At 36.7% G+C, this 12543-nt stretch overlaps 1 long non-coding RNA gene across 1 annotated transcript; it reads left to right on the top strand.

The window, feature by feature from the left end:
* Positions 1 to 232: 232 nt before the first annotated feature.
* On the top strand, positions 233 to 3846 carry LOC135273128 (uncharacterized). The gene is made up of 2 exons (XR_010340980.1): positions 233 to 327; positions 2724 to 3846. It is a non-coding gene; the product is annotated as an uncharacterized LOC135273128 (long non-coding RNA).
* Positions 3847 to 12543: the final 8697 nt, after the last annotated feature.

Raw genomic sequence — 12543 nt, 5'->3', positions numbered from 1 at the left:
TAAACATTAGATATGTGTATATTTTTTCTTCAGAGAACCAGCAGAGGAAAACACAGCTTCTCTCTTGAGGAAGAAAAACATGAGGTTGGAATAAATTAAGCACTTTACACAGTGTTAATTTTGAGAAATGTTTTTGCTTAAAATTGTTCCTGTATATCCTGATTTTGAATTGTTATGTTTCATTTTATTATCCCTTGTATGGCTAGAAAGAGTTCCTAGAGAGAGAATACAAAGGCAGTCTGTGTTGCAAAAGAAGCCCAAGGCTGAAGATTGAAGAACTGTTATGCAACTTTGCAGTGGACCTGGAGACAAGGAAAATCTTGTCAGGTAAGTTGGATGCTAAAACTTTGTCTAGGGGTTAACTGTCCATGTTTATTATTTTCTCATCCTAGAAAAAAATGTAAAAATAATTGCAGGGTAGGACCTTTCTTAAAATATTCTTTAGTGGAAACAGTACTTCAGAAACAGATTTTTAACCACTTATTAAGCTCCCACACTAGCTATTCTCTGGATTTAGATATAAAGTAGAGTGATAATCTGACACAGGGAATTATGTTTCTCTTGACAAGAGATGTTGACACAAAGGTCTCTCTTTAGAGGCCATAAAAGCAATTTGATCTAAACACTTTGTACTAATATTGTGATGTTTTATGTCAAAATGATGAAGTTACTAAGCTGTGTTAGCATATTCTAAATGTTGAAATTTATGAGCCATGGTGAGAAGACAGAGGTTTTATTGACAAGAACTTAATTAGCACTTTCTGACTGCTTATCAAAATAAATGTGTTAAATGTTTCTCTCTGATGAAATAAAAGTGAAAAGATGGCTTAGCTAGATTTTATTTTTTATTTTGTTTTTCTTTCTTTGTTTAGTCTGGTACATTTTTCTTTTAAGCAGTCATAATACTAATCAGGAATCTTAGCTGATGCTGCACATTAGCTGTATCCAATAGCAGTTTGGTAACCTTAAAGCATGTCTGTGTGTACTGTCATTTTAAACATGCCCCACACATTTTGTTCACTGCTACAACTATTTTTGACTTAATGATGATAAAAGAATGGCTTATTCTGAGATATGAATATAGACCCATAAAATAACTCATTCCCATTCAAGGGTGACTTCACCAGTTTTAAGCCTCTCAACTTTCACCTACTTTTTGTATTTAGCCTTACCTCTAATGAGACCAGTTATGGGCAGAATTAGAAAAGTGTGATCAGAGATGTTAAAATTCAGCTTTCAAAACCCACTTATTTTGTACCATGACGTTTTTCTTTCTCAGAGGTAAAAACCTCTTGCAAGTCATTCAAGTTGTTTCTTATTTATTTGAACAAAGACAGTTGCTTGATATAACAATTAAATATTGTAGATTTTTTAGTCAATATCACATAAATTAGATTCTATTTTAAATAAACCACAATTTTGCCACCCACCAACAAATGAGCAATAATAAAAGTGTGTATATTATATGTATAAAACATGTGAAAGATCAGCTGTCCTGCCATTCAGAAATTAAAACTTGTTTCTCTAGGCTACAGCCCATGAGGTTCACTAGTCTACATCTAGCAGAAGCAAACTTTTAAAGACTTTTGGATGGGTAAAAATTACCCACATACATTTCATAAAATGTTATAACTTCCATTCTGATCTAAGGAGTTAACAGAATTATGAGTTTTGGCAAATTCAGTTCAGCAACATGTAACAAAAGAGGAACAGAAAGGGGTATGGGAGTAATCTTCATCTCACTGCACAATTCTGTGAAAAGGTAAATGAAGTTGGTGCTACAAGTATGTGGCACATTCATTACCTTTGTCTTTTTCTAAAACAATGGTATCTAAAAACATGTTGTATAATCACAAAATTTTCCAGGTGAATTTACACAGAAAAGAGAAGGGAAATATTCCAACCATAGATTTGGGTTTGGTACTTAGTGCAGCAATGAATTTTAGAAGGTGACAGGTTACATAATGAGGTTGAAGTTATGATTGCACCTGGCCCTGGAAAATTGCCATGTCAAGAGAAGAGACTATCAGCTCACCTGCATTATATATGAAGTGATTATTGAGTATTCAATTATGGCTGAATTTTAAATGGTTGGGATCCAGTTCTAATTGATTTCAATGTAAATCAGTAGAGTTTCTAATCAGGGTTAAGTTCAATGCTGAATGACTAGTTAAGCCTCTACCATTTTAACTTATGCTTAAATCAATAGGTAGTATTATATTTCATATTTGATTGGAACCATATTGCCTCCATAATTGAGGCTATAAAGCCATTTCTTGACAGAGTGATATGTATTATTTTGTAAATGTGTACATTCCAGGCCACATAGATGCATTTGAAATGCAAGAATAATAAACAGGAATGCTCAGGAGTATTTTTAAATCTAAGGGATGTTTTTTAGGGAGCAGTTAACAAAAGCAGTAGCTATTTAATATTAGGTGTTTGAATTGCTACTCTATGGTGGGAAATAGAAGTTTAAAAAATTGCATAATGTCATGATTATAAAGCATTACTGCAGGGAGGGTTAGGCTTCAGGAGAAGATAATCAAAAAAACCAGTTCTTCAGAAGGAGGCTGATTGGCTGTTTTGCTAAAGATAAATCTTTCCTCTTCCAAATATTCTGAAAAAACTAGTAGACTGATAGGAAGAAGTGTAGTGATTTGCACATTATCCAAGCCATTGAGTTATTCCTTCCTGTCCTCGTTCTGGTTCTTGATTTGCAGGCCAGCTATTCTCTGCAGCTGGAGCAAATTATATCAGCAGAAGTGCTGAAGTGACCACAAGTTGACAAAAGGACATGATTTCTAGTAGCAAAAAAGCAACTAGATTTTATGAAATTCTGTCTAATAATGTTGTTTAACTCATGGATCCTGCATCTGATGCCTGCTTTTTATCCAGTCCTTTCAGTGGCCATTTGTTAGCAGTCACTCAGAAGAGGAAATGAAATGTAGCTATTGAAATAAAAATTGCTCTACTCTTTTTAATAGCTCAGCTGCAGGCTCTATTGTTTTATTTAATGGATTGTATAACTGAATTATCTCCTGATAATTTGTTTGGCTTCTGAGTCCCTGTCAGAATCTTGGAGTTTCCAGAGTCTGGTGTTTTGCTTATTCAAAATACAAGGGGATAGTAAAAGCAATTACATTCTTTAAAATGTAATTTCTGCTATAGAATCTATAGTACTATGAACAAGAAGAAATGCTTTTTCTTCAAAGAAAGCATGTATAGACAGTCCCTAGGTTCAATAATTCTAGTTCAGAATACAGTAAAAACTTTATTTGCCTAAATGTATGGAGGCAAGTAGGCTTGGTGGCAGTAGTAAGAGGAAAAAAGAAAATAGAGGTACTAGAATACATAAATGTCTTCTGTCTTGTCAAAATTAATGTGTCATCTTCAAATTGGTAGATGGAGTCCTTGCTAGAGAATCCAGACAATGAGTCTCTCTCTCTCTCCTCCTGCCTATCCATTATAGATATAAAAAGCATACCTACTGAGTTTGACTTACTGTCATTGTAAACAGTATCACATGGTTATTGTATTTTTAATTATATTATTTGTTTGGTTACAGAGCAGTTAAGATTTATCTGGTTTCTGTTGTAAGAATCACAGTGATTAAGATACATGTATATTGCTCCTGCTTTTCTAAGAAGAATTTCATTATATGTATATTCAAAAGATCAAGATTAAAAAATAAAGTGCCTCCTACATAAGGAAGGTGGTGTAAAATACCAAGAGGAAGGATCAACCCTCTGCTCCATACTTATGAATATTTCAAATATGGATGAATTGCCTAGTATTTATCTGACTAAAATAAACTGCTATGGTTCTTGGAAGATTCTGCAGAAAGCTTTTGCAGTTCATTTTTGTCCTGCTTTCATATGTTCCATCAGATCAGCTTCATTGTTTTAGGAAGAGGAGGAGAAAGATTTGTTAAATCATGAAGTGGTAATACACCTTTCAGCTGAGAAAGATACACAATGTACAAAGCAGTTAAAACAGATTATACAGTATAACTTGTTAAGGATGTAAGTGACATACATGTAATCATTAATCTTGGAACAGACTGGAAATCTGTTAATGAATCAAATCAATACCCTCTCCATTGATCCATAATAATTTGAAAGAAATGAAAACTTTAACACTTACCGTATGTGGACATTATGATGGGCTGCAATTAGCTAGCCTCCAGGAGATTATGTTACCTACTTACCAGAAGGTAAATATAATTTCTGTAGACCTGCTGGAGAGATTGTCATAAAGACAGGTGCAAGATGTGGAAAAGGGTCAGGAAGGGATATTTGGGACAGCCCAAACCTGGGTTATCTTTCAATAATTTCATTCCATCTATCCTTATGACATTTCATACTCCTAGTTCAAGTGAATGTATTGCTTTGAAAAGATATTACAATCTAATTTTGCCAGTTAAAAAGGGATTATCCTTTTAATATCTTTCTACACATTTAGATCTCACATGAGATGGCAAAGAGGTCAAGGCAAAAATTCTGCATTTGGGAAAAGAATAACACATGGGCTTTCTCCTACAGGCAAGACACATGCATATAAAAGTATTTCATGTTTATACAACGCCCCCCACCAACCATCACCATCAACCTCCATCTCAACAGTTCCAGCATGGTCATTATTTCCAATAAAATTATATAGAAAAAAATAGTGAAAAGGAATGAAGGCTTTTGCATCTATTGCATTCTCACATTTTTTACGCCCCCATTTTGCAAATAGGTATGTAGTACTCTACAAAATAGTATGTAAAGAGGAAAATGATCCCAGGACCCACTGCTTTTATATATATATGGCTTTGATGTAAAACTTAGAAGAAACAATCATAGTATATGAAGTTCCATAGGAAAATCTCAATTTGGGAAAGATATAAAAATCGTTATTGCCATTCTCTAGGAAATCAGTAAATAAAATAGAGAACAGAAATTTTAAAAAATGCAGGTAAAATACATGCTTATGGAGTTGTGAAGAGCCTTATTTTATAATGCCAAGGGGGAACAAGATAAAAAGTGTTGTCACCTGTTTCCAGGGGAAGCAGTTGGTGAGACCAAGCACAGTAGGATAGTTTGTTAGGTAGCACATGTAAAGCCATGAGCAGATGGTGCCATTCACATAGAGTACAGGAATGTGGGTGTTTATGAGGGTGAGTTTCTGTGCATGTGCATGTGGAAAGCAGCAAGGAGTTTGATACTAATGTACTCCATCAAGTCCAGTTACAAAGAACAAGTAGATAGAAGAACATTCTGTGCATCTGGCAACCTAACTAGCTCTGTCAATCTGTGGATGCTGCTATTGTACTATAAGCTTCCATTCCATCTGTGTTGTTTATTTTGAGCTAGATTTACTGCACGCTATGTGAATTGATGATGGCTAGAAGGTCTAAAAGATTCTGAGTCTGTTTAAAGTTCCAAGGTGTCAAATTATGCAGGACTGTGTCACGAACATTATAAAAGGGTAAATGGAGAGGCAAACTGATCTCAGTATTTGTTAGAAATCCAAGAAAAATTGCCTAAAATATAGATGAAGGTTTATAAAAAGACATAAAGAGTACATATGAATACATGCAATCAAATGTTTTATTTTCAAGTTGTATTTTGTCATTTTACAAAATTCAAAGTATGTACAAACAAATAGACAAGTCAAATCAGTTCTCCATTCTGGGGTTGTGACATACATATTATTCAAAACTTTCTGATTAGTACTGTATTAAATTGTCAGAATTAAGGAGTGGACTTGATGAGTGAGGGTTGTGCCTGGCTTCTTTCTGAATGGCTAGATCTGAGGAACAGGTATATTTCTATGCACTCACTATTAAGTTATTCTGTGATGATCCTTTTGCTTCAATTTCTTTCCATATAATAGGATGTTTATAAATCTTTCTACCATACAGTTTAGGAAATAGACTTTGCTATCATCATTAAGAAATCACTAAGTAAATTGAGAATATACTTTTTAATGAAAATCATATATATTTATGTGAGAAAGTGACACTAATTGGGATAGGTCATCAATTTCAAGGCTTTTGTCCATTTCAATTTTCAATACAATGTGCAGCTGAATGTTATGCCTGCATGATGCTGGGTCATTCTTATGAACAAAGAGAAGAGAGGTTTAATGAATCAAGCATTATATCTGCATCTGCAGATAGGATATCTTCTCTTGTCTGCTTATGTAGTAAGTAGCCCAGATCAGAATTTTCCTGTACCAGCCAAACTGTATGCAGTTTAACTGCAGTCAAAAAGCATTTTGTTTATGGTATAGAAATTTTAATTAGTGCTTTCAGCCCCCATTCAGTTAGTGGTTGGTTGTGGTTGAATTGTGTCACTGAATATACATATATTTATATAAAACTCTGCCCTTCTTCAAGGAATAAAATATTAATCATCCTTCCTTATTTGTTTCAGAGCTGTGACATCAAACAGAAACTATGAATGTAGTTCATTTGATTGACAATGTTTAATATTCATCTGCTGAGTAGATACTTATCCATATTCATAATATATGCTAGATAATGTGAGATATTGAGATATATAAGCCAATACAATATGTAATCCTTACCCTCCAGATACTTTAACATCTAGTTGAGTCAGTAAGCCATTCTTATGAAAAAAAACCCACATCAAATAGCAATGCATACATTCCTTATCAATTAAAAAATACAAGGATGGCACAAATTGGATGAAAATTAAGCTGGCAAGTATTCATTTCAGTCTTCTATCTGCCAGACATTATATTGGGTACTTCCTCTCATTAGGTGTCTCACCTAACTCCTCAATAACTCTGTGAGATGTTTTCCCCAACATTTGAGATGAAGACAGAGGGAAGAGTAGCTATAACTTGTCTGGGCCACATAGCCATTAAATGAATAAACAAGATTTTACTTTAGTTTGCCTCCAGAAGGACATATTGAATATCTGATCTATACCAGGCATAGTGTTTGACACTGAGATAAATAAAATAAAAAATCAGTTTTAAGAAGTGTAGAGGCTTGTAAAAAGTAAAATATGAAAAGTTTAATGTGAACATAATGGACTAAGTGCTGAAATAGGTGTATACATAGGGAGTGATAAGAACAAAAGAGAGAGCACCTAACTCAGAAACATAATTGAGTTAGATAGAGGAGGAAAACATGAGAGGCTTCCAAGACAGGCACAAGCATAAACAAGGGTACAGTGGCACAAACAGCAGGATAGTGGGAAATGTAGCTTTTGTGGCATACCATGGTAACTCATGTGACCAGCGAGGAAGAAACACATTTAACAGCATGCATTATGGTAGGAAATAACCCCAGTGGGCTGACATATTGAGACAAGTCTTGAATGAAGTAGATTTTCTGTTGCCTTATGAACTTTGGGTATATTTACTTTGATTATCCAGATAATGATCAGATGTTATAAGTGAAGATAAATGGGATCAACAAATGCATAGAGACAAAGATGGTAGGTTGAGGAATGTACAGGCCAATATGATAGATCTGCTAATCTTCTATTCTTAGGATCAGTTGCCATGTATAAACTTGAAGCTTCTTATCACCTAGAGATGATCTTCCTCTAAAATCTTAAATTCCACTCGCTGGCAACAACTTCTTAACTGTCCAGGTTTTACTGTCATTGTAATTCTCCAAACTGACCCTCAATCCTCCAATTTGTTATGTTTGTTAATCCCTCAATCCTCCAATTTGTTTGTCTATTATGGCTATCAGCCATAATCTATTCAACTTCTGACTGATCTAGATTCCCTGCCCCACCACTTTAGCCCCTCCTCTTGCTGTAAATTCCTTGCTTAATTTTACTTTTACATCACACATTCCTGCAAACATTTCAAGATTGGATCAATTCATTCTTATTTCTCTAGCTCTCTTTTCCATTATTGGAAGAAAGGATTTTCACGACCATTTCTCTCTATGCTAGTCACCTTCTGACTCTCAGATCATTATCTCTTCACAAAGAAATGGAAACTATCATCCAAGCACTACAAACAAATGGAGATAAGGTCCACTGCATCCAATCATAAATGTAGAGGTATTATTCCTTCAACCTGAGGCCAATCCTTCTATCTGTGCTTTGGATTCTCCTTCTTCCTTTCTTACCCATCATTCTTCCACTTTTTTCAGATTATTATATGTTTACTAGCTTTTTTAGGAATATTGCGTAAATACACTTATGTCTTTCCAATCACAAAAGCAAAACAACACTCTTTTCCTCAAGTCACTCTTTTAGCATCATCTTATCTACCTCTAGCATAGACAAACATCTTGAAAAAATGGCTTAGAGTCATTGTTCTATTCTTCCTACACTTATGATGCATTCTTCAACCTGTTGCAATCTGAAAAACACTGCCAGGAGTTCTCAAAACTGTTCTTGTCAAGGTCATCAATGAATGCCTTGTTTCCAAATTCTCATGGGTATTCTTACTTTATTTTACTTGTAGGATTTGATATTGCTAACTAACCACTCCCTTCTGAACATGGTTTCCTTGGTGTAATGACACCACTCACTCTCATTTTCTTGGTAGACTTCTTGTCCACTGCCATTTCCCTAAATATTAGTGTCTTCAGATATATCATTTAGGCACTTGACTCTTATCTTTCAAAACATCCTTCCTGAATAATATCATTTATATCTTTAATCATAATTTATGTACCTATACCATCATTTATCACTCACATGTGGAACAATCTGATCCAAGGAATAAATCCTTAATTAATCCCTTTTTGATGAGTTTTAGTCAGTCCTGTATGTTTAAATTATTACTCAATTTGGAGAAGACCATGGGTTCAGCTTTGAAGCAGTGCCTTTCACACAGCCACTGAAAGGCCATGGGTCCAAAACTGGATGTATCCTCTCCTTCTCTCCTACTTCCAGCCAACTTTTCTAAATGTTCTCAAATCCATGAACATTTCCAATAACATTATTCTAGTAAATAACTAGAATTCGACAAGAACAATTGTTGCGTTTACTAACGTAAATGAAGAAACCTCATCATTTAAGACATCTATAACTGAGTAAGAAATATATAATCCAGGTAAGTGTAGCAAAAAAAATCACACAGTTCATTTAAATTATATTTGAAAGTATGTGTGTGTGTGTGTGTGTGTGTATATATATATATACCTCTTTTAATTAAGTTGAGACAGTTGAGTGAACTACACCTAAACTACTAAATTTCAGAAGTCTAACTCATAAGAAACAAATATTTTAATCAAATTAAGGACAGAAAGCACATCATTTTAATATTTATATTCCTAGTTCCCAGCAGCATAAACTATAACAGAGTTGCTGTTTGATATTTATTAGTAAATTAGTGTTTGTTATTCAATACTACCTAAAAGTGAAAAGCATTTTCAACCATGTCATTCATACATGAATATGATATAGCTATAATTTATTCTATATACTAAATGGCTAAGTAAATAAGAATATCACAATTGTCTTGATTTATGTCTGAGAGAATTATATATTAATTGGAATATAGTAATACTACAAGGAATATAAGGTATTAAAGTGACTAGTCATGTGAGCTTTATGTTAAACAAAGACCTATTTTACAGCTTTAGTTTCAGTGCAAAAGTGACCACTATTCATGGGGAAAAAAATGTTTGACTATCTTGATGCCACCTATTACCATAAATGGAATACTAGTATTTTATGCATTCTGCTAAGGAAGAAGGTTGACTCTTCTTCAGCCAAAACAAACTTTATATATTTTCCCCTCAATAAGGTCATTTCCTCCCTGAGCAGTGAGTATGAACTACTATGCTGATAAGAAGTTAGTAAGTCTAGTTCGTATTGCAGTAACACTCTACACTTAAAGCAAATAGGAATGAATTTTACTGTTGATACAGTTTGGATTTGTGTCCCTGCCAAAATCTCATGTCAAATGGTAATCTGAAATGTTAAAAGAAAGGTCTGGTGGTTGGTGATTGGATCATGTGGGTGGATTTCCCCGTTGCTATCCTGGTGATAGTGAGTTCTTACATGATCTGGTGATTTAAAAGTGAATAGCACCTTCCCGTTCTTTCTCTTCCTCCTTCTCCTGCCCTGCAAAATAAGCCTGCTTCCCCTTTGCCTTCCAACATGATTGTAAGTTTCCTGAGACCTGTGCAGTCATGTTTCCCGTACAGTTTGCAAACCTAGGAGACACTGAAACCTCTTTCCTTTATAAATTACCGAGTCTCAGGTACTTCTTTATAGCAGTGTGAGAATGGACTAATACAACTGTGGTCCCATCCTCCTTTTATTGTAAAATATACAAACACAAATAATGATATAAAAAAATAAATGCACAATGTAAATTTATAGTAAATAGAATTATAATAAATCAAACATCCTTGTAATTCACCACCAAGTTACAAAATAGAACTTTGCCAATGGCTGTACCCAATTATAACACCTTTTCTCCCATTCTAAGACACCACTGTCAGGATATTTACAGTAATATTTTCCTTGCTTTGCATTATGGTATTAGTATGTGAAAATGTATCATTAAAGTACATAATTTAGTTTTACCTGCTTTGAAATTTATACAAATGTAATAATGTAGTATAAATTTCCGTTGTGTGACTCCTTCCATTCAATGATTGGTTCAAGTAAGTACTGAGGTCAAGACTGTTGGGGTCCTGCGCTCCTCAGGGCAGGCAGGCTCCTTTCCCGGGGTGGGCCCCAGCAGCACCTGCACCATGTACCTGCATGGCCTCAGCATGAGAACACCAACTGCCGGGCACGCGAATGCGCATGCGCAAGCAGCAAGACACAAGCGCCAGCGCTGAGCCAGGGCTTGTGTTACAGTGACCGCCAATGTTGCGTGAGGAATGGTCTCAGTGGCTTGGCAAAGCAGTGGCCATCTGTGGCAGTGCCTCAGTGTTGGACAATGTCACCATCCCTGGGGGATCGTCGCCATGGTCCCGCGATTTTTGGAGACTGGCAGGCTGAACTAGGCAGAGAAAAGGTCCAGCAGGGCTTCAAGGATATCCAGGGCGATCTCCAAGGACACCCATGATGCTTCAAGCCTGCCCAGACAGTGTGAGGGTGCGTGTCCCTGAAAGCGGTATCAGCCAGGATTTCCAGGTATGGCCTGCCTCAGTGCTGATGGACTTCTCCCTCCCCGAGGAGCCTCCTGCAGAGAGCAGAAGCCCACAGCCTCAGGGGCCACCTGGCAGTGTGTTTCTGTGTGAGTGTTGGATGTCTCCATGTCTTTCTGTGTGTGTGTATGTGTGCATGCATGTATCTTTCTGAGTGTGTTGAGTGTGTGCATGTGTGTGTGGGTGCAACATGCTGACACGAATATGGCCAGTGCAATCCAGTGCGGTTTCTCTGTAGTCCACCTGCCTTCTGTTGGGGTTCTGCCTTCCTCAGGTTCTTCCTCCAGAAGGCTCCCCTTCCCCTGCCTGTGTCTGACTCCAGCTTTCCTTTCTGCCCCCTCTACAACCCTGTCACCAGTCAAGGCACATTCCATCCAGGTCCCCTAGTGAAGGGAGCAGTAAGGAAAGATGGATAGAGAGGAGACCATGCTGGACTTTGCACCAAGGCCCTCTTTCATAGTCCAAGCACCAAGTGGTGCTGACAGGAAGGAGGCTCAAACCCAGCAAGGGTGTTATGCTGGCCTCAGTTATGAGAAGCTCTCCATTTGCTCTGAAAACAAGAGATGCAGGGAAACTATATCTAGGGGAATAAACTTCATCTTGTCAAAAATAAGATAAAAAGGAAAGAAAAGGAGCTAAATAACAACTGCCTGAGCCGGGCACGGTGGCTCACACCTGTAATCCCAGTATTTTGGGAGGCTGAGGAGGTCAAGAGGTCAAGACCATCCTGGCCAATATGGTGAAACCCTGTCTCCACTGAAAATACAGTAAGTAGCTGGGTGTTGTGGTGCATGCCTGTAGTCCCAGCTACCCAGGAGGCTAAGGCAGGAGAATTGCTTAAATCCGGGAGGCAGAGGTTGCAGTGAGCCAAGATCACACCATTGCACTCCAGCCTGGTGACAGAGTGAGACTTGGTCTCAAAACAAACCCAACCAAACAAACAAAAACAATTGCCTGACAATGGGCAGTTCAGGGGAGTGTATAAACCTTCCTTTCCTGGGAAGCTGAGAAACAAGAATTGAACAATTAGTGGGGTGCAGAGGCTCACAGTTCTAATCCCAGCACTTTGAGAGGCCAAAATGAGCAGATCACTGTGGTCAGGAGTTCAAGACCAGCCTGGCCAACATGGGGAAACTCCATCTTCACTGAAAATACAAAAATTAGCTGGGCATAATAGTGTACGCCTATAATCCCAGCTACTCAGAAGGCTGAGGCAGGAAAATCACTTGAACCTGGGAGGCAGAGGTTGCAGTGAGCTGAGATCAGGCCACTGTACTCCAGCCTGGGCAAAAAATGAAAAATGAAAAATATTGTTAATCAAATGAATAAAAGAGAGTTTGTATTAAATGAAACACCTCAAAAATAGCCTCATAAACAGGAAATATATAGAACACAATAGCTTAAATGAGGTGAATTTGTTGTTTTGTAGGCATGAAATGGCTGAA

This window comes from Aotus nancymaae, unplaced genomic scaffold, assembly GCF_030222135.1.
Source record: "Aotus nancymaae isolate 86718 unplaced genomic scaffold, 86718_ANA_hifiasm-v0.15.2.pri h1tg000267l, whole genome shotgun sequence".
NCBI lineage: Eukaryota > Metazoa > Chordata > Mammalia > Primates > Aotidae > Aotus > Aotus nancymaae.
The sequence above is the reverse complement of the archived record's forward strand: the minus strand, read 5'-3'. Positions and strand labels throughout refer to the sequence as shown.